General features: G+C 46.9%; 2 protein-coding genes and 1 long non-coding RNA gene across 10 annotated transcripts in view; 2 read left to right on the forward strand and 1 right to left on the reverse strand.

The window, feature by feature from the left end:
- LOC100720640 (neuronal acetylcholine receptor subunit alpha-7) overlaps positions 1 to 2,015 on the reverse strand; it is a 231,025-nt gene extending 229,010 nt beyond the window's left edge. For 4 of the 5 annotated variants that reach the window (XM_063249848.1, XM_063249852.1, XM_063249851.1 and 1 more), the window contains exons 1-2: positions 1,876 to 2,014; positions 1,465 to 1,585 (exon numbers count right to left, since the gene is read on the reverse strand). The gene's annotated coding sequence lies outside the window, so the exon portion shown is untranslated. Of the gene's footprint in view, positions 1 to 1,464; positions 1,586 to 1,875 lie in introns of all 5 variants that reach the window. The other variant, XM_063249847.1, reaches the window with a different exon arrangement.
- The window catches only part of Otud7a (OTU deubiquitinase 7A), a 293,689-nt gene continuing 270,386 nt past the window's right edge, over positions 1,965 to 25,267 (forward strand). For 2 of the 4 annotated variants that reach the window (XM_063249839.1, XM_063249843.1), the window contains exon 1: positions 2,488 to 2,634. The gene's annotated coding sequence lies outside the window, so the exon portion shown is untranslated. Of the gene's footprint in view, positions 2,074 to 2,487; positions 2,635 to 25,267 lie in introns of those variants that run through there. The other 2 variants (XM_063249840.1, XM_063249842.1) reach the window with 2 other exon arrangements.
- Positions 9,561 to 22,493, forward strand: LOC134476351 (uncharacterized). Its single transcript, XR_010047903.1, has 2 exons — positions 9,561 to 19,546; positions 19,636 to 22,493. It is a non-coding gene; the product is annotated as an uncharacterized LOC134476351 (long non-coding RNA).

Consider the following 25,267-nt stretch of genomic DNA (forward strand, 5'->3'; position numbering starts at 1 on the left):
GCTATGCCTAACTCATTCTAAATTATATATGAAAAGACAAAAAACCTAGAGTAACCAACGTAATACTGAAGAACTGCAGTAGAACTGACAGTAACTGACTGTAAGACACTACAAATCCATAGTCATCAAGACAGCCTGGTATTGTAATCAAAGCAGGGTATAATAATCAAGGATTGCACACGTTTAGCACTGAAACATATCAAAGACCCCAGAAACAGACCACTACAAATACAGAGCCAGCTGATCTTAGACAAACATCCAGACCAATTCAATGGAGGAGTAGAGGGTAGTTTTTTGGTTTTCCCAACAAATATTCATGTGCAAAAAAAAAAAAACCATTTAGACACAGACTTTCCTTGCAAACCTAAATGTTAAATGTATGGCTATGAAACTGCAGAAGAAATATATAACTAAATATATATTACGTTGGCTTATTAGTGTTTTGAATACGAATACAAAAAAAATTATAAAAGAGAAAGAATGACCTAAGGTAGACTTTATTAGGGTTAAATACATCTACTCTGAAAAAAGTTAGGGAAATGAAGGGCCAATCCTCACATTGGCAGTGTATCAGGTACTTCTATTTGAAATATGTAAAGGAATCTTAAAACTCAACAACACAAATAACCTAACTGAAAATGTGTGAGAGGTATGAACTTCACCTCTTTAGATACAAAGGTATCAGATAGAAGCCAAGCCTGACTTCCAAAGCCTGTAATTCCAACACTCTGGGAGGCAGGAGGCTCTTTAATTTGAGCCCAGACTGAGCAATTTAGTGTTTTAGCAACACGTGATATCGAAACAAAAACATACACATACATACACAGGGCTGAGAATACAGTTCAGTGAAAAGTTCCTGGGTTCAGTGAAAAGACACTGAAGCTCGCCACTGCTTCTCAAGAAGAAATTCAAAATTAAAAAACTGACACAGCTCTAAATATCTATTAGGATGCCATATATGAAATTATATACATCAAATATATTTGCGCATACAGACGAGTTCCAGTTTGTCACACATATAGACAGTCCTCAATGGTTCAGTTTTTTGTTTATTTCTATAATGGTGCAAAGAACATACATTCTGTAAGAAGTACTACTTCAAAACTCTGGATTTTGGTCTTTTCCTGGGCCAGACAGGCTCACTGGGAGCCTCAGCTCTGGGTCAATGAGATCACTGATTCTCCCTGTTAGCGATGGTGTAAGTTAGGGGTATGGAGTGCGGTTTTTATTTATGATATTTTCAATGCAGCATGAGCTTAACTGGATGTAGTCCTACCGTAAATCCATGAGTGCTTGTGTGTTAGTGCATGTGCATGTCCGATAATTTTAAAACCTTAGTCTATACTAACCTCGCATCCAAATGTTTGTAGAGTATCTACTGGGACTGACCAAACCCTGAACAACACTGGAATATCCTTCACTGAGTAAGTGGATCAACGAAATTGGATTCAAATAATCGGATACCTGCTTCTACATGGATGAGTGCTGAAGCCACAAGGATGCACTGAATAATCGGTTTCCTGTGTTGCATATTGCATAATTTGTTGCATAATTCCATGGATGCGACAGCCTCCCAAAGACAAAACTGTAAGAGAACAAACATACCAGCTACTGCCAAAAGTTAGTGCTAAGGAGGGCGTGGCTATGAGGCACAGAACTAGGAGTTCCCTGGGGGTCTCCTGAAGGTGCTGCGGGGAACCTGAAATCCATTCACGGCTTAACAACACAGGCTTTCATCTGAAAGAGTCAATTTTACTGCTCAATAATTTTAAAATGTCAGATGACTAAACGCTATTAAACATGTAAAATGTTTAAGGCCAGAGGAAAAGCCCTAATGTACGAGTAAAGCGACACTTGCCAAGTAACTCCACTTACGTATCCTGTCTCTAAGGGGTGCAGGGTCCCGGGACACACCAGGGCCGGGGGCGCCACGGCAGAGGTCGCCCTGGCGGAGGGGGCGTGGCTCCGGGGGGCGAGGCGCCCGCGGCGGCGCACCCGGCCGGCTCGGCGTCGCCAGGGGCTCGCTCTTGGGTGGTGGCCGGCGAAGGTCAAGGAGGCCGGCGGCGGGCCAAGGTCAGGGACCTGGTAGGAACGAAAGGAGCGCGGTGGGCGAGGCGGGGCGCTGCCCCCGGGCGCGGAGACCCGGGGCCGCGGAGCCCGAGCCAGCCCCGCGGCGGACACGAAGTTGGGGCGCCCGGGGCCACGGGGCGCGGGCACAGGCGCGGAAGCCGGGTCCCCGCAGTCCGCGCGGCGCGGGCGCTCGGGGGCGGCCGGAGGGCCAGCGTGGTCGCGAGCACGCGCGGCCCGGGCGCCCTGCGCGGCGCAGGCGGAGGCGCGGGCGGGGGCGGGGGCGGGGGCGGGGCGCGGGGCGCGCACGTCCGCGCGGGGCGGGGCGCGGCTGCGGCCGTGACGTCCGGGGAGGGCGCGCGCGGGGCGGCGGCGGGCGGAGCCGGGGGGCGCGAGGGGCGGAGCGCAGCGCGGGGGGAGGCGGGGGAGGAGCGGCCGGACGGCGGCGGCGGCGGCTGGGGAGGGGGCGCGCGGGCGCGAGCGCACAGCTGATCGGCGGCTCCGGGCAGAGGAAATGGAAGTCGGGTAGCGGCGGCTGCGGCGCGGCGCGAGCGGGAGCGGGCGCAGGTGAGAGGCGCTGGCCGCGGTGCTGCTGGGCCGCCGGGCCGCGCGGGGCAGGTGCGGCGCGGGGAGCGCGAGGTCGCGGGGCGGCGGGGGCGCGGGGGGCGCCGCGCGTCTGCATTGCGGGCGCCGCTCCGGACCCCGTGGGCGCCGTGGCACCGGCTCCGGCCAGTGCCCCCGCCGGGTCGGGGTGCCATCCGCCCCGGCCCCTTCGCTGTCCGCACTGGGACGTGATGACAGGCGTGGGGGCGTCGGCCCGCGGTCCGTGTGGGCGCGTCGGGGTCCCGCGCTGCCGACGGACGCTGGGGCTGGGCTCGGCCGCTCACGCGCCACCGGGGCTGAGGCTGCGTGGGCCACCGGGGCCCCACGCAGGGCCCGTTGCGCGCTTGATCTCTCCGCTGGGTCTCGCTGGACAGCAGTGGAACCGTTGATGCAATTTGGCCGTGAACCCGGAGGCCTCCCTGGCATCTCCTCACTGGAGGGGAAAAATTGCATCTGCTGTGCCTTAAGTGTTCCTTTAAATTTGGGAGATGTCAGTGATGTCATCATTAACTAAAACTTTCCTTCATTGGACACCGCCGCTCCGGAGTACCCTCCTCCCGCTGGTGCAGCTACTGCAGCCTTTTGAGAATCTTTGCAATCCAGTGGGTTTGCCAGTGCTCTCTAAACTCGCGATCTTCACAGGAGTGAACACAGTTTTATTTTTATCTATTGGCTTGGAAATTAATACATGTAAGAGCGTTTGAAGGGAAACTTGTTAGATCCCCACGGATCTAGGAATGGCTTTCTCCACGGCGGGCACAGATCCAGGGAAAGTCATGTATGACAGTACCTGGTGTCGCTTGCTTGTCATTGTAAACGAACATGAGCCGTCAGAGGAGCGATTTTTAAAAAGACAGTCTATTTAATGAGGCAGATGATGGGTGGGGGAAAGGGAGCGAGTGGGGCCTAATTCCTCTCAGGCCTTGATTGCTTCAGGCAGATGTGCAGGTCCCCTCCTCCATCGCTCCTTCCCAGGATGTGCCTGGCAGAGTCTGCCTGGGCAAGGGGCACCAGTCTCACGAGGGTCCTCACGGCAGCTGTGTGTGTCCAATCCAATGCAAGACCTTTACAACATGCACGGAGGGTCTGGGAGTGCGGAGGCTGGACATCTGCACAGCACACCAAGTTCTGGGAAAATTCTTCCCTAAATGTCAGTAACACACCGGCATTTTATCGCGTGTGCCATTAGCAGGAACTCTAATGGGAGCAAAAGTAAGCAAGTTCCCAAGACAGTCTGAACATCTACTTAAGCCTGTTATGTCAAGAGCACATCCAATAAGGGACCAAAATATTGACATTTTTGTATTTAATAATTAATGGCCACTCCTAATTGGCTAAAATACAGATGCCTTAAATTATTAGTGTGATCATATCAGGTCTACAAGGAATTTAATACTATTATATGTGCCACAGAAAAACTTTGAATCTGATTTTAGGAATATGAGGCTTTTGCATCTTGAATTGGTGTGGGAAAAAATGGGAAAACAGCGGTTTACTTTAGATCCTTGGTGTTCAAGGTGACACTGGGCGTTATCGCTTTCTGAAGTCTTGCAGGTGCCAGTCTCCCCTGTGCGTGGCTGATGGGTGGCAGGTGGCCCCTGAAGTGGCTTTGAGGCCCCCCACACTGGTCCTGCGGGGAGGAGACCCTTGCTCTCACCTCCTGGTGGTGCCCAGTGTAGTCGGATCCACATAAGATGGGAAGCCTTGGAGAACTGGTTACAAATGTTCCGCTTTGCCATGATTTTGCCCTGCAGATGGTTGCTTTAGAACTTGAGCTCTTAAGTTGTCCGTTGAGATTTCTCTATATTTAAAGTGCTCTGAGGATAAGAAGAGTGGTTTGCAGGGCTCTGCACTGTGAACTCACTGAAAATCTGGTCTGTGAAGCTATGCTGGTCCACATAGCCATTCTTATCACCTGTAGACCTGTGAACATATCACCATCATGTTTCTACTTAGTTCATTGTAATACTTCCAAAAATACAAAGGCATTGGGCCTTCAGGGATAAGTCAGTTATTTCCTAAAACATTTTTAAAAATCACTTGAGACCCTCTTCGGTCACCTTTTATGTCCAGAAGCAGTAAGTCTTCCATTTCTCAGAAGCCAGCCTTGCCTCCTCTTTCTCTGCCTTCACCCTGCATCTTGAGGTAGTTGGTGCATGTCTCAAGCCCCCAGGATGAAGGCTGAGTCAGCTCCTGCCAGACCAGCAGGGGGCGTGCCAAAGGTGGCAGTGGCGGTGGGCTTCTATCAGGCTGCCTTGGGAGGACTGTGGGGCTGGGGAGAGGGCGATTCCTGTGTGTGTGTGTGTGTGTGTGTGTGTGTGTGTGTGTGTGTGTGTGTACACGCCAGATCTTCTCAATTTCTCTCCCCTGCTGTGAGCCCAAAGGATGGAAACTGAAGGGGGCACATATGTTAGATACCAGAACTGGGTCTCCCTGTGAGGGGCAGGGAGATGAATGGCACCCTCTCTTTAGGGAGTGTCACGCCTTGACTGTGACGGTTCAGCCTTCTCAGACTGCAGAGGTGAGTGTGTTGGCTTGGCTTGGGAAGGAGAGACTGACCCTGCCACCCAGAGCAGTTCACGAAAACTCCCCTGCCATTAATGTGTGCTCTTACTTTTCACGCTTAATTGGCTTCAACCCCGGGTCCCTATGCCACGGTACTCCCCAGGAGGCCCTACTTGTTCTCTTTGCCTCCATGAGTTATTAGCCTCAAATTTTCTCTGGAGAGAGCAAAATTCGAATCAATGATAAATTCCCCATAAAAAATGAAAACAGGAGAAAAGGTGAAAAGGTGTGCTTTCCATGTAAATGTGCTTGTCTGACTGCAAATGTACACCAGTTAGTTACACAGCCCTGCGTTCCCCGTGAGGCTTTCCCCTGGGGCCCACAGATGCCAGCACTGCCGAAGGGTCACCTGATGGTCTCTGTGGCCACCTTCCAGGCGGTGGTGGTGGTTACAGTGTCTTGCCATGTTATGGCTCTCTCCTTTCCCAGGGCTCTCATAGAACTTACCTTCCAAGCAGGACTATCACAGCTCAAGAGGAGCAGAGTTTAATAGGTTCCCAACGAGAAAACTACCCAGATGCCCTCACTAGCTTTTGCTTTGTGCTTTTTATTCTTTGAAACAGCCGGGAAGGCCAAATTATTGATTTCAGGGGGGCAAACGGAAATCACCTTTTTTCAGCTGAACCAAGCTTATCCTTCTGAGCTATAAATGGCTATGGAGCAGTGCCACTGTTGTAAAAGCAAGTGTCACCAAATCCCATGTGAAGCTGCCTGTCACTGAGGGTAACCACAGAATATCCTACTTGTAGGGAATCCTGAAACCCACAGATATTTAAGTGCAAAGAAGGAGAATTTTATTTACACATCAGTAGGCTGCCGCATTCCCTGGGAACTTTGGGTGTTGGGCAAAGCATATGAGAGTTTTGACACAGATGTAACAGAACAGTGAGCTGGGAGACGCCTCTGCCTCACGTTTGGGATGGAATTCATCATTTGTAGAAACATAAAGGTTAAGGACAAATCTTTAAAATGCTGAAGTTGAGGAGAGGGCTAGACAGCACCTTTCCTGTGCCTGTGCTGTGCAGTGTGGCTAGCTGGGCGGATTGTATGCTGCCTCTCTGGACTGGGGGGGGGGGAGGCGTTAAAAGGAGGCTGGGAGGGGCAGGTGCTGCGTTGGCCGCAGCCTGGCACACCGGGAAGGGCAGAGCCTGGTCATGCTTTGGGTTCCTCCTGGTAGAAAGAGAGTTAGCCGCCTGGGTTTCCACGGCCTCATCCAGTGAAATCCCGGGATTCCACACACGCCTGTCTTGTAATTACTTGTTTTGCCTGGATTTCTGCTGCATCCCCTGGTACACTCTGCGAAGACAAAGATGCATTAATTCAAATGCGAGCTTTACATACCTCTGTTGGTTTAAGCAGATAAGTCTAAAGTTAGTTCGTGTTAAGGGTTTAAGGGGTTTTGAGTTTTCCTCCCAGTGAAATATTTTCTGTTTGAGCATAGTTTATTCTTATCTGGTTTTCCTTCCAAATATGGAAATTTGATATCTGAATGAATACATCTGAGCTGCAGTATTGATTTATGAAATATTAAATTAGGCCTTTATCACTCATTTCCTTGTCTGTTCAGCATTTCATTCAGTTGTTCTTCTGGCTGACTGCAGTGTTCCCTGTGGTGCTGGATGGCACACTCATCCCTCTGTGGGATTAGATGGAGTTTCTCAGTTACTGGGACGGGGTTAGGGGCTCACTTAGGAGGAGGCGTCTTCATCAGGTGGGAGCGGACATCTGTCCCTGGTGCTGCCTTTCTCAGGTTGAGCCTTCTCTTCCTGGGAAGACACTGGTTTTGCTCCCCCAGCACTGCCCTGACCCTCCTAGAGCAGTTTACCCAACTTTCTGTTCTCAGGCTTAGAAATTATCTGCATCAGGCTCTCCTGGTTCTTATAGCAACCCGGCAGATCTTGCTGGTGCCTCAGCTGTGACATGCCCTTCTGCTCCAGTCCTTCCTATCTGTCTTTTAAATAATATCATTCCATCGCTTGAAAAAGTCATTACTGAACTGTTAAAATCAAATGGGAGTTCTTCACCTTGAGGTTGATTCAATACCTTTTTATCTAAGGGGGATCCAAAGACCTTGCCATGGTTACAGTCATTTCCCCAGGATCCCTTTAATGATGAGTTAAGATTTTAAATCAATGTGTATTTATCTTACTCCTTTTTCTTGGCTGTAAAGACATGTCTAAAGCTGTGTAAGGTTTTTTTTTGCTCACGGTTTTGGAGATTGCATGTCTGAGATCATGTTCATGTTGTCCCATCTGTTTAGGCTCTGATGACAGCCCCTTGGGCTGCATGACAATATGGCAGAAGGGGACAAATGCAGCCCACTCCCTAGAGAACTAACTCACTTCCGGAGAACCACATTAATCCCTTCAGAGGGCAGCATCCCCAGTAACATAATTAGCTTGCACTAAGCCTCACTTCTTTAGGGCTCCACCACTTTAGTCTGAACACTAAGAGCAAAGCTTCCAGGACGCAATTCTCTGTGGGCTGTCCTCAAGCCTCATCCAAACCATGATGTTCATCTTACTTGTCAACCTGATTGGATCAAGAAACACCTGGAAAAGGAGTAAAGCACAGTTCCATGTGTGTCTATGAGAGTGTTTCCAGAGATACTTGGCACGTGGGGAGGCTAACTGAGGAGCAAGACCCTTCCTGAAATTAGGTGGTATTTTGCAGCAAAGCTGGAGGCTCAGTTGAAATAAAAATGGAAGCCCAAGCTCTTGGTCACCTCTCCTTCCTCCCTCTCCCTTTCTTTCTCCCTCACCCTCCTGCCTTCTCTCCCCCCCATCCTGCTTTCTTTCCTCATCCTTCTTGCCTGCCAAGAGCTGAATAACTTCCCTCCATCTTTCCTTTCTCTCATGATGTCTCTGCCTTGGAGCCAACCAACCATGGTCTGAAACCTCTCAAACTATGAGCCAAAACAAATCCCTCCTCCTTTATTTTCTCAGGTGTTTTGTCACAGCAACAAAAAATTAACAGCAATATTGTTGAAGTGTGCGCCACATAAGTGCATGTATAATTTCATAAGCCTTAAAGCAAATCAGTGTCCCAGATATACATGGGTAAGTTTTGATTTTCCATTTGAATGAATGGGATATTTTTTCTGCCTGACTTTTAAATAATATCATTCCATCTCTTGCAAAAGTCACCACTGAACTGTAAAATTAAGTTCTTAATTTCTGAAGATCAGTAAGTTGTTCCAATAAAAGGAATTGGAGGTAGAGCATGTCTGTCGATCACTAGCCTAGTTTCTCTCCTTTATCAATTGAATCGTTATAGTTTGTGCTTGTGACTCAAGGCGTTGCTTGGATGAACTTTGACTCTTTCTTTCAGAAAAATAAGGAGGCATGAGTAAAATAAAACTCTAGAGTCTTTTATGTTTTGCTGATTCTTGGAGATAAGAATTGTTAGCAGCTGTTATGCTTTCTGATGCTGCCGGTCATGTACCTTCTAGACCCCCAAGCACTTATTGATTGGGAACATCATGGAACAGTCTTTCATGTCTTAGAGTTGATTCAACATTGGTCATTTGTATAAAAACTAGGAGGTGAATGAGAGGAAAGAAAACAGCATTCTGCATGTGAGGTCTTGTGAGGAGATGCCAGGGAGGGGAATTGTGCTGGTGGACAGTGGTGAGTGTCCTGCAGTGAGGGTGGTCTTAGTATTTTTCCCTGGGTAGCACATGGTATATTGCTGCCTTTACTCCGAGCAGTGTCTGCTTCTGTTCCCAGAACAAATCTTTGGGTCTTGGGACCACAGGGCGTCCCTCATCTTGGCTTGATTATGGTGAAGGACAGAAGTCTCTGGAGCATGTCTAAGATAACAGGTCCACAAGGAAGGTCATGGATCCTTTGCCAGCACTGCTGCTTATTAGGCTGAGTGGAAGCTCTGTGGCTATTTAATTTGGTGCTACGCTTTTGCAGCTATGGAGTAGGCAGACTTTAAGGCCAAATTAGATCTCATGCAAACACATACCCTGGGGTTTCAAGGATAGGCTGCAGTCCATGTCCTTGTCTTTTGATCATTTCACTTATGATGTCAGACCGTCTGTCCTGTCTGAAGTGCTGCTTGTGACCTTTGGTCTCAGGTCCAGTTGGTTGTAAGTACCTACCTGACTCTGGATTATTAAACAGAGTATGCTCAGCATGGACACCTGTCTGGAATATTTTACCTACACTGAGTAAGGTCCACAAGGTCTCCTCTACAAAGTTGATCCATCCCATTTTCTGGCAGGCAGTGTGTTCAGAAATGCATCCTCACAAGGGGACCTAAGGCTTTGAATGTCCAGCAGAGGGGTGGGTGTGGGTGGGCTTCTTCACATGTGTGGTTTACTGGCTGGAGATCAGTGTGTTGTGATGTTTACATCAGGCTCCTTCCCTGCTTAGTACTGACTAAGGGCCTGACCTTCCCGGAGGAGAAATAGGACTCCCTCAGGCTGTACCCCGACTGAGGATGTATTTTCTAGGTCTTCCCTTCACAGGTAAGGATGGAGACCATCTACCAACTTTCTAAGATTCCATTCAACTCTGTGATTCTGTACAAAATTAATTCCCTAGATCTCCCAAAGTGGTAATTAAAGAGAAAGAAGACTATACTCACCAGTATGAGAGAACAAATAGGACAAACTAGGTGACTCTTAAAAATATTAGTTTCCATTTTTAGGGTTGAAGAGGATACCAAGGATTTGAACAAGTGTGTATGGTGAGGCATAAGTGGTGAGGACAAAAATCCCTCCATTAGGCTGGGAATAGAAGGCGATACATGAGCTGTTATTACATCTCCGAGGCACCTTGTTCAGAGCAGACACCCAATTTGTATTTGTTAAATGCATTTAATAGCCCTATGGGAATTACAATTAGAAATTTAATTATTCTTTCTAGAATTGCTTAGTTCCCATGAGTTTAGAAGCATTGTGGTTGAGAATGTTGCTTATATAAATTTGAGACATTTAGAAATTTAGCTCCCAATTCAGCAGCAGGCAGCGTTATTTTTATTTGGGTTACACACAAAGAGCACAGATTATTTACTGATTAGCTGGACTAGGTCTTGCTTGGCCTCCAGTGGAGTACACGTTCTATGAAGAGTTATGGGTTCACATTTCCCGTTCCATGTATCATAAACATTGCCTGCAGTGTTGGAGAGTTATTAAATATACCCCTTTGATGAGGCAAATTGTTTCACAGTAAGTTTAAAAAAAAAGTTAGTTCTGCCTCCTTGCATATACTAATGTTAGAAAAGAAACAATTAAAGGTCATATGAATGAGTCATGTATGAAACATTCCTTTAGAGAAGAAAATTCATCATGGAAAAGCAGATGTTGTGGCTGATTATATTAACTTCTTATACGGATTGATTGTCCTTTATCCAAAATGCTTGGGACCAGAAGTGTTTTTTAAATTTTGGATTCTTTCATATTTGATTTTTTTTTCATTTAAAAGAGAAAAACCACAGAAAAGAAAAAAGAGACAACAACACACTCCAAACAATAACAATGTAGGCTTTGAAAACAATATGATAGGAATTTGACAATGGGTGTTATATTGCATATTGTTATCTTCAGAAGAGTTGCTTAGATTGTTAGATATAGACATGCGAAATTGATCTAATCATGTGTTAACTGTTCTTTTCCAATAACTAATGCAATTAGTAATACAGTCCTCTTAGCCATCATATGTATATATACACAAGTTTATGTCTTCTTCCCTTTCCCTTCCTCCTCTCCCCCACTCCAGTTACTCTTCCCCTTTGAGCAGTTTCTTAGCCTTACACAATATTTATTATAGATTTTGGATCTTACTTTCTCTTTCAGTCTTTTACTGGGGAGACAATACGGTATTTATGCATGTGAGTTTGATTTATTTCACTTACAAATATGATCTCAAGTCTCATCCACTTACCTACAAACCTAGATACAATCCTTCCTTATAGCTGAGTACTCCATGGCAGTTCCAATCAAAATACCATTAGTGTACCTCACAAATCTAAAGAAATTGTTCATAAAATTCATCTAGAACCAGTAGAGACTTAGAATAGCAAAGGAAATCCTGGACAACAAAGGCAAGGCAGGAGGCATCACAATCCCCAAATTAAAATTATACTACAAAGCTACTGTGATAAAATTATCATGATACTAGAATAAAAACAGGCCTGAAGATCAATGGAATAGATTAGAAGATACAGCCACAACTGCAAACAGTCTCAGCCACATTATCTTCAACAAAGGGGTCAAACATGTTCACTGGAAGAAAGACAGACTTTATAATAAGTGGTGCTGGAAAAACTGGCTCTCCACATGCTGAAAAGTAAAGCTAGACCCAGGTCTATCACCCAGCGTTAAACTAAAGTCAAAATGAGTCAAAGATGTAAATATTAAAACAGAAACAATCTGCTAGAAGACAAATTAGGTAGAAATCTTGATGATGCAGAGGTAGGCAAAAATTTATGAACAGAAATCAAACTGCACAAGAAAAACTTCCCAGAATCAACAATTGGGATCTTGTCTTATTACAAAGCTTTGCATATTAAAAGAAATCTCCAACAGAGTGAAAAGAAAACAATGAATTGGGAAAATGTCTTGGCCAACTGTCTCTCAGACAAGGGACTTCTCTCTAAAACATATAAAGAATTAAAAAAATCAGGCCCCCAAAATTCAAAGACCCAATCCAAAAATGGACATCTGAGATGAATATATACTTCTCAGAAGAAGAAATACAATTGGAAAATAAATATATGAAAAAATGTTCAGCATCATTGGTCATTAGAGAAATGAAAATTAACACTGAATTTCCATCTCACTCCAGAAAGAGTGGCCAGGATCAAGAAATCAAGCAATAACAAACACCGGAGAAGCTATAGGGGAAGGAACTCTTCTCCACTGTTGGTGGCAGTGTAGACTGGTGCGACCACATGGAAAGCAGTGCAGAGATTCCTCAAAAACATAGGTTCTGTGTGATCCAGCTAGCCTGCTTCTGGGTATTTTCCCAGAAGAATTGAAATAATCATACCACAGTGACACATCGCACCTATGTTGATAGGAGCACAATTTGTAGTAGCCAAATCTTAGATTTTAGAATATTTGAATATACATAATGAGATATCTTGATGATAGCCCCCAACTTGAAATTTATTTTTCATCTCCATTTTGTACACATAACCTGAAGATAATTATATACGATACTTTTAATGTACCTGTGGTTCAACTGATCTGCCGTGGGAAGTCAGGTGTGGAATTTTCCTCTTGTAGTGTCATGTTGACACACAATAGTTCATAGTTGGGAACATTTAGTATTTTTAGATTGGAAATTCTCAATCTGTATTTTTTAAAAATGGCAAATTCTAAACCAAGCATCTCCTTAGAAGAAAAGAGGCTGCCTGTAGGCCCATCTTCCCCAGAGGTGGAGAAGCCTCATAACAAGCCATTTGCAAAGCAGGAGCGCCTGGAATGCGGGTAGCACGGCTTGATCTGAACTCAAAGGTCTTGGAACCAGGGAGGGTGATGATGTAATTCTCAGACCAACACTTATAGCCTACAAACTGGTCAGGGGTGGGATTTGCTGGAGCCCTAGAGTCCAAAGGCAAGAAAGCTTGGAGTTCTTTATGTCCAAGGGGAGGAGAAGAGGAGTATCCCCCAACACACATGTTAGCTTCTTTGTTGTGTTTGTGCTATCTGAGCCCCCAGCCAACTGGTTGGTGCCCTCACACTTCAGGTGAATCCTCTCCACTGAGCCCACCCAGACTTACATATCATTTTCCAAGAACACACTCTCAGGCACATCTAGAGTTAATGCTTTTCCCAGTTCTTTAGAATTCCTTAATTCAAGTTGACACCTAAAATAAACTATCGCACTCTCATTCCCCTATGTCCCTGAGGTGGCCTCTTTTTCTGGCTAAAACAGCATCTCAGTAGCATTGTACGCCCACGGGAGCAACTACTAGCTAATCCTCTGTAAGAATATTTTCTTAGTGAAGGAGGCTTTCTGCCTTTAACTGCCCCAGGATCTTTCCTGAGGGCCCTGCGCTCCAGAGCTATTGCCATGGGCGTCCTTGACACCTTAACTAGTCTGACCTAGGAACTGTGCTACCCACACCATTCTTATAACCACTACTGCCTTCTGCTCCCTCTGTGTCTCTCAGGGGTCCACGCCTCTTCTCAGCAGGGTTCCTAGAGACCTGCCAGACCCCGTGGTCTGCTCCTAAACAAGATTCTTTGTTATCTATCTCACTATTCAATTTGGCAAGAGAATAAGACCTACCTATTTCCTGTATCAGAATCACACAGCACAGTCATATACTTGTTGGTTGTCTCCATGGTACTGGGTGGAAAACCATGCTTTTTAAATAAAGTACTACTGGGAACTTTTCCCTTTAAGTAATTAGCATCCTCCAATGTTTTTCTTTTTCATTTTAAATGTTTGTGTTCCTGTGAAAGTTTCCCAGGAAGGAATCAAATCACTGTAAGCTTTGTAATAAAAACTAAGACTCACAGTTGAATGTAGTCTCCAGTGAAAATTCTTTTTACAGAACATAAAGTCCATGGTCCTTCTGACCTCTATACCCCCTCTCTGGGCACCCTTGAATGTGCTCATAAGGTCAAGTGTGGAACCCAGAGGCAGATGAGGTTAGCCTTTACTGTGAAAAGGCATACGGTCATGTGTTAACGTTTTTGGTGTAAGAGATGATCAGGGCACCAAAGAGTGGGACAGTCATGTTTAAGACCATGGAAGAGCAGCTTAGAATCAACCTAGACCCCAGTCCAAAGCATGTATTCTTCGTGTCACCTTTTTCTAGCTCAAGGAAGAGAAGCAGAGATGTATTCCAAGCCAGGAGGCATGCTGACCATCTGCTCCCCTCTGTGATGAAACCATCTGTCTAAATTTACAAAGATGCTTCAGTGGAGATAGGACCTCAGTCTGATCTCTATACCTATAAGGTCCTCATCTCACTAACTCCTAATGCAAGACTCAAAGAAAGACATGAGAAAGTATCCCTGGCATAGATGTCTGGCTGCCATGGCAACGGACCTCTATGGACCACGTTGGTCATTGGGCTGGGCCAATTCCTGGCGACATAAGCAAAAGTAAGACAGCTTAGGATGTGGGCAGCTCTCAGAGTGGTGCAGAGGCTACCTATGTAGGCTCCACACGGACAGAGCATAGTCAAGGAAAAGAGTAGGTTCCACCGTCATGGTTAGGCAAGGCTCAGGCAGCCCATGTGAATTTCTAGAAGGAAGCAGAGCTTTTCCAACGCCAGCTTCAGCTTCTTCATCTAGACACAAAGCTGCACTCTGTAAACTGTATAAAACTACCAATGCCAGGACCTTGTTTTGACACTCCTCACATTTTCCCAGATGATTTTTTGGAAGCAGTAATCAATACCTGGAGGAAATGTGGGAAAGTTGAACAGAAGTCATTGGCAGCATGTGGAACTGGCATGGAGGAGTTGGTTGACACCTCATATTGGCTTAAGATGGCCCAGAGGGCAGTACTGGGCTACATGGCAGACTGCAGAAAAGGATCAACTGGAATCAGGTCTGGGGATCAATTTTGGCGGTTCCAGGAGGCTTCAGCTACCACCTCCTCCTACTAGGTCTTCCCCATACCTTCTCCATGGATTGTGACTTCCCCGCAGTCCCTGGGTAGTAATGTTTGAGGAGCCCTATTTCTGATCCTCTGTTCACTTTAAGCATTTCTGGGCATTTTTCCAAGGCCAGTCTGCTGTCAGCCCGACGGACCTTCACTTGGCACTTAGATGGAGCAGGATCTGCCTCGCCCCCTGGCTTCTCTCACCTGCTCCATCCACTCCCTGGAGCCTTGGATTTCTCTCAGGACAAGCTTGCCATCTTTACTTTCTCTCTAGAGTGTCTGGGGAAAGGGGCAGGACGCTCAGGTGCCCAGGAGTGCTTGAGCGCTAGAACAGACCTGGATGAAACACCCCATCCCCATTCCACTTTCTATTTGTGCTGTTTCCTGTGAAGAGTTCTTGACTGAGTTGATCTTCCAGACAATGTCCCCGCATGTGACACCTGACTCACGCATGACATCAAGTCCTGGTTGGCTGCTTTCCCAGTCCTTCGTTCCTTGGGACAGAGCACAAACCACCCTGGGCTGTGATTCTTTTCCTGTGTGGATAGGGCAAACTTGGGCCCAGAGCCTGGTCTAAGGGTTGCCCTATCACTGGGTACTTAAGGCAGGACCCGCTGCTGCAAGGGAGGGTAAGACCAAGCACCTTGCACTATTGCTGCGTGGGGAAGGCAAGAATGTGGTCAGCAGCTCCTGCTGACAGCTGTTACACAGAAGTCACCTGTGAATGGGGCGGAGCTCAGTGGTCACCAGACACGGGCAGCCAAGCCTTTCTCTGCTCTTTCCTGTGATGCTCAAAGGAAGGCAGGAAATGAAGAGCCCAGAGCTGGAGGAGACAAATCCTCGATGGGCAGACACTGTGCAGTCTTTGCTTTTTAAGGAATGCACCAAAGGTTTGCTGAAACCATTGTCTAAAGTGCCTTACTGACTTTAATTTTTACATAGGTTATTGATGAGTGCAGTGTGTGTGTGTGTGTGTGTGTGTGTGTGTGTGTGTGTGTGTAGGGAGGAGAACATGGTCCCAAGTGAGCTCCACTTTGCACTTGGTGTTGTGAATGTTGCCATCTGTTTTAGGGAGTATACCATGAAGCATATTCCTGAAAAAATACTGACATCTACAAGGACAAAAATAATACATCAGTCCCCAAACCCGTTCCCAAACCCCTCCTAGTGAACACTGAAAGGCAGGAAGGTAGACCACACTCCATAAAAACAAAGCCATAGTAATTTTTGTGTTTTGTTTTCCCTTTGTTTATTCATACTCTTTTTTTGAAAAACTAATATGTGTGAGATTAAAAGAATAAATTAAAGGAAGATGAGTACATCATAAAATAATCATTTTATGATTCCAGATCCCCATGTCTTTCTCAGGAGACACCACTGTTAATTGTTCCTTGTTTCTCCTTCTAGAGACAACCTATGGGTGCTCAAGTATAGGCCTCTTTTCATGTCTGAAAATATAGGAACATAGGATACTTACTGGAGATGCTTACGTTTTCAGTCTATAATATATGCTATTTTATATTTGAAAAGTATTCAGTTAAATTTTATTTTTATATAATAGCTAAGAACTTGGTGTATTTAAGCTGAATATATTCGTTTTGGGGGCCTCGAAGTTCCTAAAACATCCCTTTATTGGGATGAGTAGGCATTGGCTTAGCAGGTCGTCTCAGCTGGTAGCATCTAGAGCTGATCCTCCTGGTGTGTGGGAGGGAGTGTGTCCCCTGACCCCACCCACCACGGGGGCACAGCCTTGCATGCAGCTGGGACCTCAGGCAGACAATGCAGTGGACTTGGAGAGCATCCAGTCTGCATTCAGCCTCGGTAAAGTTAGGGAAAATATTATATAAATTACCTATTTGGTTGGTTTTGCTGCTTGCTGATCATGTGTTTGTTGTTTGAAGTTGGTATAAAGTCACTTATGCTTTGAAAGAGAACTTTATCTGTAAATGAGTGCTTCCTTTGGCCTCTCAATTTATGCCTCAGTTTTTCGTATTGCCCAGGCACATAACTTGCTTCATCTCTTAGTAACCCCACTTTTCAGCTCCTTGTTCTCAGAGCTGTTTTTAAGTAGATTCTCAGATCACACGTTTGTCAGGAGTTCTAGAAGATGGATTCTTGAGCACTTTTTAAAAATTCATTTTTTTAATTCTTTTTTTCAAAATTCATTTGCCTGAAGTTCACCATCGAATTTGTTCCAGTCCCCCAGTCTGATTTTCTCATCCCCTCTTCTCTTCTTAAATGGTCTGTGGCACTCTCTTGGAGAACTCATGCAACATTAAAAATAAGTTCTTGAGTTACACTAATTTCCTTTAAAGCTATATAGAAATATTTCTGTGGTCTTTCTGCACTAAATACTATTGCAAAAAAACTTGCAGCCTGTTTTCTGTCTAGATATATCCACATGATACTTTTGTTTGCAGGATTTGATCAGGGTGTTTCTAGAAGCTAGTGGTTCTGTATCATTTTCTAATAAACTATGTCATTTGACATATACTCTTGCCATTGACAGACAAGTCACTTTATTTGGGAAATTCATGCCATCAACCTCCCTTCTGTTGACATTCAAGGTCACTAAGTGTATGTATACTATTTTTTGTTAATAAACTTCATAATTCATGTCTTTTTAATTGATTTTCTTTACTGTTTAATTGTTCCTAATGTGGCTTTTCAACTTCCACTCTATTTATTTTAACTTATTTCTCTATTCCTTTCCAAGCTCTGTTTATCTTTCTTTTGGACTACAATTTCTTCCTTGATTTTCTTCCTTTTTAATAGGATATTAAGCAGGATAATGACCCCTCAAAATGTCAATATTCATAATCCCCAGAATTTATGAATATTTGCCTTACATAACTGAGAAGAATTATATTTGAAGAAGTAGAGTATGGAACAAAAGTTGCTAATCAGCTAGCTTTAAAACAGAGCGGTTGCCCTGGGTTATCTGTTGCGTGGATCCACGGTAATCAGAAAGGTCTTTCATAAACGGGGGAGGAGGCAGGCAAAAGCCCGAGAGCCAGAGAGACGGGAACATGAGGCGGTCTCAGCCTGACACTGCTGAAGGCAGGGGTGATAAGCCGAGGCACAGGGGACCTCTGAAAAGCTGGAGGAGTTGAGTAGAAAGACCCTCCCTGTGGGGGAAAGCATACACTCCACAAAGATGCTCATGTCCTAATCCCCAGAACATGTGACCATACCACTTTTTATGGTAAACAGAAGTTTGCAAAGGGACTAAATTTAGTACCTTAAGATGCATAGATGGTGCTGAGCTACCCAAGTGTGTCTCAGGTAATCGCAGGAGTGATGATGTCCCCATGGGAGCAGTGGGCAGAATGATGCGGTCACTGGAATGAGCGTGTGAGCCAGGGGCTGAGGCGGGTCCTGCCCTGCAACCTCCTGCAGCAGCGCTGCCCTGCCAAATCTTTGACTTGAGCCCAGGGAGCTCTGCTCAAGATTTTGAACCCCAGAACTGCACAATAATACATTCCTGTGTTTCAGGTCACTCCGATTGTGGTCAGGCATCAGAGTGCCAGGAAACTGGCAGAACAGGGAGGGCACATGCTTTTATACCCTGCCTGCTCCTTTGTGTGTCTGCCATTCTCGTTCCCTTTCCCTGCCCTGCCTGATGATAACTGGGTGATCTGAGGCAGTTTTGAATGTGGTCAGGTTTTTGTTGCGGAGTGGTGGGGAGGGGTAAGGCTAAGCAGGGTGCACTCTTGCATTCAAGTCTGTAGTCTGAAATACACTTTCTCCAAATGAATTTCCTTTGCCCAAGGCAGGCCGTGTTCCCGAGATCCAGCGTTTAAGTTGGCCATGGCTCACAGCGGGCCCTTTGTGTTTCTAGCTTGAGTTTGATGCGTTCCTTTTCCTCTGAACAAGGTCAAGTCCACAGGCTCAGCAGCTCTGCTCTCACGGCCACGTGCTCTGCCACGACCAGCTGTATCAGGGCCAGGCTGTTTCTCCCAGCAGGACCTGTATGTCCTCGGGCCTCAGGAGGTGGTCTGTGGCTGGCTGTGTCTCTTCCTGATTGCTTTGGTTCTGGTATACTCAGTGATTTGTGGTTTGTGGTTGTATCTGTCTCTTTGATTCATTGGGGGTGGAATGTATTTCTCATTTTCTCTCTCCCTTTTGTTTTTTATTGTTTTTGGGGCTCTCAGAGAGTGTGGAGGAGTAAATTGTTCACTAGAAGCTGGGAAGCTGCTGTCTGGTGCATGATTATGTGGATGTTGCAAGATTTTGCTTCTAATCTTTGGGGACACCTTGTGCTTTGAGAAAGAGAAACAGGTCACTGTTTTGCCTGGGGGGCTGGGCATTGTTTAGTAACTTTGGGGTTCCTGTTCCAAGTAGGGTTTTGGTCTTGTTTCAGAGCATTTCTTCACAAAGGCTGTTCTGTTAGATTGAACAAGCGAGATTGTATTAGAGATGGGGTAGCTCCCAAGCCAGCCAGGCCTTTCCTTGCACACTGGCGCGAGGGGAACGGATGCTATCCTGGATATCGGTCCTCCTTTGCCTCTGAGGCCTGACCCTGCACACTCTGACTGGGGTGGTATTGTAGAGAACTACGTGACTTTTCCTCAGTTTCCCATTTCCTACAGCACAGATTACCTTTGTAAACAGCTCACTTGCTCCTGTCTACCCAGGAGTGGTGTCGTTACTGAGCTGGGTTGATGTTCATGGTCTCCTTGCATTCTCTGGGGACCCAGACTGCATTTTGGAACAGTTTACAGTGACTTAAGGTATGGTAGTTTTTCACATACTCACTTTATGATAGTAATGTGTTAAGATTTTTACCTTCAGGTTTGCAGAATTTCTCCATCTTTCACAGGCTGCAACAACTTTAAAGTGGAAAAATCCTAAGTTGGAAAGGCTGAGTGTTGGTGAGGACTTTGCCCCATTGAATCCACTGTGTGCTGCCCTGCCTGGAGCCTCTTCAGCCTGCTGCTCTGCAAGCCAAGTGGTATAGAAGCGGGGAGCCGCCTCTGTCACTGTCGTCAGTTACTGGGGGAACCTATAATGCCTTAAAAAGATTGTGAGCTGAAGTCTTCAAATATTTTTATCCTTTCTCTACCTGCCTCCCTGTTTGTGTACGGCTCTGGGCTTGTCAGTCATAAGGATGAGGAATGAGCAGGCTGTGACATCAGGAAATCCAGAAGGGCTGAGCCCCAGCATCCTTGTAAACAGGAAGTCAGCAGAGCCCCAGTTCCAGCCATGGGCTCCCTCAGTGTGCTGTTGTGAAGGTGGTGAGAGGGCGGTGTTTAGCTGGTGTTTGGGAATGACAGCATCCCAGACCTGAACGGGCAGAAGGAGTAGAACTTTGGAAAACAGCCCTCCGGGTCTTCCTTGTGTATCTGGGAAGACAGGAGAAGGAGCTGTCCGTGGCTTCTCCCAGCAGTGCACACATGCCTGGCGTCAGTGCTAGGACGCATGAGCCGTGAGCTCCTCAGGGATTACCCACTACCCCTTAGCTCCTTTCTTCTCCAGCGTGTGGTTTATTGATCTGCTCGGTTCTGTTCTCCAGTTCTTAACCATCTTCTCTTATAATCCCTTCCTCTGTACAGCTCATTATTAATCGTGTTCTCTGTGCTACCTTCCACTTCACTAATTGGCCAGTAATCTATGTCAAATCTACTATAAAAAAGTAGCACTTAGGCTTTGATTTCTATAATTATATTACTTGTTTTCATAAGTTCTCTTCCTCTGTCCCCTCCCCAGGGTTTTTTTTTTTTTTTTTTTTTTTTTTTTTTTTTTTTTGGTCTTTTTCGTTTTTATTGGTACCAGGGATCGAACTCATGACTGCACACTTGCAAGGCAGGCGCTTATGCCGCTGAGCTAAATCCCCAGTCTCCCCCCCCCCCAGGCTTTTTATAGTGCCATACTTCCTTTGTGGTTTCAGGAATCGAACTCAAGGCCTTGCACTGGACAGGCAGGTGCTGTGCTGCTGAGCTACATCCTTGTCCCAGTGTGGCACTTTTTACTTAGAGTTTTTGTTGCTTTTCTTACAGTGTGTGAGAACTGAGCTAGCAGAAGAATATTCACGTGAATATACTTCAATCAATCACTTAAGCGTATTAGCCACTTCTGAGCATCATTTGTTACCTGAACTTGGTGATAGTGGCATGGAGGTAGTTTTCTACTGTTTGTCTGGTCCACTGGCCTATTCTCTTGAAGGGCTGCTACCTTTTGTGTTTGGTCACTTGGTGAGAGCATCCTCAACTTGCCTGGCCAGTGAGGTTGTATTTGTTCTTCTCAGGTCCCCAGAGGTGTGGTGGATGGGTGGTTGTGAGCAGAGCTGCTGTCCGAGCTAAGGACCCTTGGAAGATGTGTCCATCACCCAGCCTGCAGTGAGGGCTGCTGAGAGAAATGCTGTGTTCATTAGAGGTGCAGTGCACGTGGGCCTTAGGCCAGGGCCAGCACAGGGATTCTGCGGGCTCATGGCATGGGGTCCTCTGAAGTTAGGCATGGATTAGGAAATGCAGCCGCGGCACAGCGAAGCAGTGGCTGGTACACTGGCATCACAAGTTCTGAAAGTGTCTGGTGAATGGCCATGATCGGAGCAGTATTGGTCCTGCTGGGGCAGGGCAAGCCGCGCACGGAAGGCTGGCCATGTGTGGAGTCTGTGGATGAAACCTGTTTGAGGTTTCTGATCTTCTGCTCGCTCATTTCTCATGAACTTTAAGAAGAACATAGAACACTTCCGAAGTTTGTGGTTGAGCGCTGCCCCAGGCCAACTGACGCGCACACTTCTCTCACCCCGGCCTCCACAGTGTGTGGCTGCCCTGTCCCACTGGGGCTGCTGCCGCTCCCTACATCCTGTGTTGTTGCTTTCTTTTCTCTAGTGCTGCCTTTCCCGGGACACACTCCCGCTCAGTTTTCCTTCCAAAAGCCTTTTCCTGCCTGTCTTCCTGCAGGCACTGAGGCCAGTCCTGTGAGCCACGGGCAACATCACAGCTCATGAGCTTCCCAGGGATCTCTGCATGTCGGGTCATGGCCCCTGCAGGGCAGGCTGTGGTCTCCATGTGTTTAGGAATCTCATCCACAAGGCACCTTTCTCACAGTGGTACAGGCTTGTACATTCACGACATTCGAAAGGCTCTTTAGATCACACACAAAACTCTGTCTCTGTCTTGAAATCTCTGAGCCCTCCAGTGCCCCATGAACCTCTACCACCAGCACCCCTGCTATAAATAGATTTGAGTGTGGAGTCCTTTCATGCCCTCTCTGGAAGGGGTAGGGTATGAAGTCACTGCGACCTGAGGTCTTCACAAGTAGGCTGCTTTCTGCTGTGACAAAGGTGAGAACGTGATGAGTTGTAGGGAGAGAACCGACTCCTTGCTCTTCAGTTGTTATTACATCCTGGGTCCATTTCTGTCACGTGCTCAGCCTTATGTGAGAGTGCGTGGCCTGCCTCAGGGTGCTGTCTCCTGCTGTGCACTTACTCTGAGGGGTGATGGTCTCAGGAGGAAAGCGGGTCCCTCCCCACCTTGTCTGAGGGTAGGGAGTCAGCTCCCCACTCCTGTTGCCTCTATTTCTGCTTTTAATCTATTGCTGGGTCTCACTGCCCTCACCTTTGTATCATACACTCATTGGAGACTTTTGGTTTAAACATTTTCTTTCTTATAAAAATGGCAAATACTCTGGGAAAATAGTCAATGGAGAGGAAATAAACAGTCATGTGTACACAGAGCATGTCTTCCGATTTTCTTTTTGTCTTTACCAGGAGTTATGTCTTGAGTCTTTTCAGTGTTATTAAATATCCTGCTTAAATCAAGGTCCCCATGGCCACACAGCCCTGCCCAGGCTAGACGTGCTGTGCTTAGTGAACAGAGCATCAGTCAAGGGCTCAGGGGGCTGCACTGTGGCCTTGCTGTGGGTGGACTCCAGAAAGTGACCTGCTCCGGCACAGCCCAGAAGGTCATTGCAAGCGCAGTGTCTGCACAATCCAGGTGTATTGTCAGAGAGCTCCCCTCAGTCCTGCTTTTCAGGGCTTTCAGTGGGTCCCCTGACCATTTTCTTTTAATCTTTGCAATATGTGTTTATTCCGGCTTTTTAAACTTAGCCTTTGGTGTTATATGCTAAATGTTGACAATTCTGTGTTTTTTCTCCATAAGCCTTTACCAAAGAAAGAGAAGAAAAATTAAAATAAATAAATAAATAAATAAATGAATAAGCAAATAGCAAAGAACCTCCTGGCCAGTAGGTGGGCCCAGCCTGGTGGGAAGAGCTGTGCCCACAAGAGTCCTGTGGATCTTATCCCTGAAACTGGATTCCTGGAGGATTCAACCTGAGAAACACGGAAGAGATTCGGAAGTGGAGTGAGAGTGGGAGGCAGGGAGAGGCAGGGCAGAGCTTCAGGGTGGCCAGGAGTGGGTGGGAGCAACTGCCCAGCCAGGGCACAGAGGCAGTAGGCAGAAGTGATCCCGCGTTCGGGAGGAAGCTGTGGTCCCAGAGCCTTGTCCTTTGGAACACCGGTCCATGGGCCACTTGTGCCGAGCTTCCAGGGACTCCTTCAGCGTAGAGAGCCCCACCCAGGGCATCTGTGCCCTCAGTAGCTGTACTCATGGGCATTTGTGCTGCACTAGGTTAGACTGGGTTCTGGGCGATCCGTAGGCAGGGGAGGTTGGGGAGAGTCACAGTGGGGAGGTCCTGAGTGGAGGGGTGCTCACTGTGCAGACTCTAGGCTGAACTCTCCATCAGCAGAACGTGGCCTTCACAGAAGACAGGAGGGGAGCAATGGGTCCAGTTGGACAGCAGACCGCCCCTGCAGTGTCACCAGATGGTCTGCAGTGTGCACGTGTGTTCATCCCACCTGTTTGAGACTTGAGGCAGAACATGGCCTCAGGAATAGGGCAAGAAGTATGTGGCCTTACCAATTTGGGGTACAGGAAACGACGTGAGGAGTGTGCAGTCTCTAGGGAAATGTGTTTGCCTTGCCAGTTGGGCACAGAGGGCAAGTCACAGAAGCCTGCTTTTCACCGCCATTGTTTTAAAACAGGTAGTGGGGTCAGAGAGTAGCATATTTCCCATTCTGTCAGTCCCCTGTGACCAAAGAAGGAGCCTTCCACAGACGGGAAGGGGAAGAGCAGTGCAAGAGGGTCTCTGCTGGCCCAGAAGACACCAGGGTCTCCCCCAACATGTGGAATTCTCAGTACAGCTGTCAGGGAGGCCCAGGTCTCCAGCTCACTGTGAGACTGAGGCTGCTGAAACTGCAGGGTGGTCTCGGCATCCATGAGCAGAAGGAGGAGCCAAGCATTTTTCTGGCAGGGCAGGTTGTGCCTACCCTGGTGCGTCTCTCTCTCTCTCTCTCTCTCTCTCTCTCTCTCTCTCTCTCTCTCTCTGAAACTTACTTACCTGCCTGGCATCAGGTTCAATCCATTATGGAAGATCAGGAGTATTTGCTTTTGCACTGGATGTTCTTTACCTAGCAAATGGAACTCTGTATGGGAACCCGTAACATTTGGGGGGGTGCATTTCCTGGCTGTGGTATCAGGACTGACATAAAACCATTTCTGCCATAACATAAACAATAGAACAAAAGAAAATCCCAAGTTCGTTGTTGGGTCCAAGATTCCCAAAGAGGACTCTGCAGTTCCCAACAGCTGTGAAAACCCTAAATTCAAACGCAACATGAAGCGTAGTCAGTGTTCTGGGTTCCAGGAAGCTGAGGGAAATCGTAACAGATGAGGGAGGAGAGTTGTGCATGTGGACCCTGAAACACAAGCAGGCACTTTTGCATCAGGTTGGCTGGAGGCCAGGGGCAGCAGGTGTTGAGATTCTTGATTGTCTTCTGTGCTGGGTCTTGGGCTGCCCTGTGAGAACCTTGGCTGCAGAGACAGGAGGGGAGGGAGCAGGGTGTGCTCACTGCAGCCTTGGCCACTCCTGGCATCCAGGGTACACTGGGGCTAGAAGGTTGTGAAGGCAACTATCTGCAAAAGATGGCACAGTCAGAACTCTCTGTTTCCTGACTTTCAATTCTGTGTCCCAGTGAATATATCCTTGGAACTTTGAGTAGCTACTGCAGAAAGGATCAGTAATATCTGAATTGAAAGCTCTGATGCGTGAACCTGGAGGTTGTGGCCATCCTAACCTGCACAGGGGATCCTTGCGGAGACCACAAGGGTTTGTTGTGGTGTGAGCGTGGCTCTTGGGCCATTGCCTGCCCTAAACATTTCTCTGGTGCAGAGTGTGGAACCAGTTCCCTGCAGGACAGTTGTGTGCTCCTGAACTTGTCACCATTTGGTGGCGTGGACTGTGTCCCTGCCAGTCCTTGACCTGTTATACTGAGTCACAGGCAGAGGAGAAAAACAGAAAGATAAAAGCAGGCCAGAAACAATGACTGAGACAGAGCCAGGGCTTGTTCATTGTCACTGAGCTCAGTGAGGGCCCTGCCAGGCAAGGGCTTATCTGGGATGTTGTTCTGATGTTGACAGAAACCATGGTCATTGCTTTATGACTGGGCT

The sequence above is a fragment of the Cavia porcellus genome, unplaced genomic scaffold (genome assembly GCF_034190915.1).
Source record: "Cavia porcellus strain 051 isolate PalLab524CR breed Dunkin Hartley unplaced genomic scaffold, mCavPor4.1 scaffold_6, whole genome shotgun sequence".
In the NCBI taxonomy this organism is placed as follows: domain Eukaryota; kingdom Metazoa; phylum Chordata; class Mammalia; order Rodentia; family Caviidae; genus Cavia; species Cavia porcellus.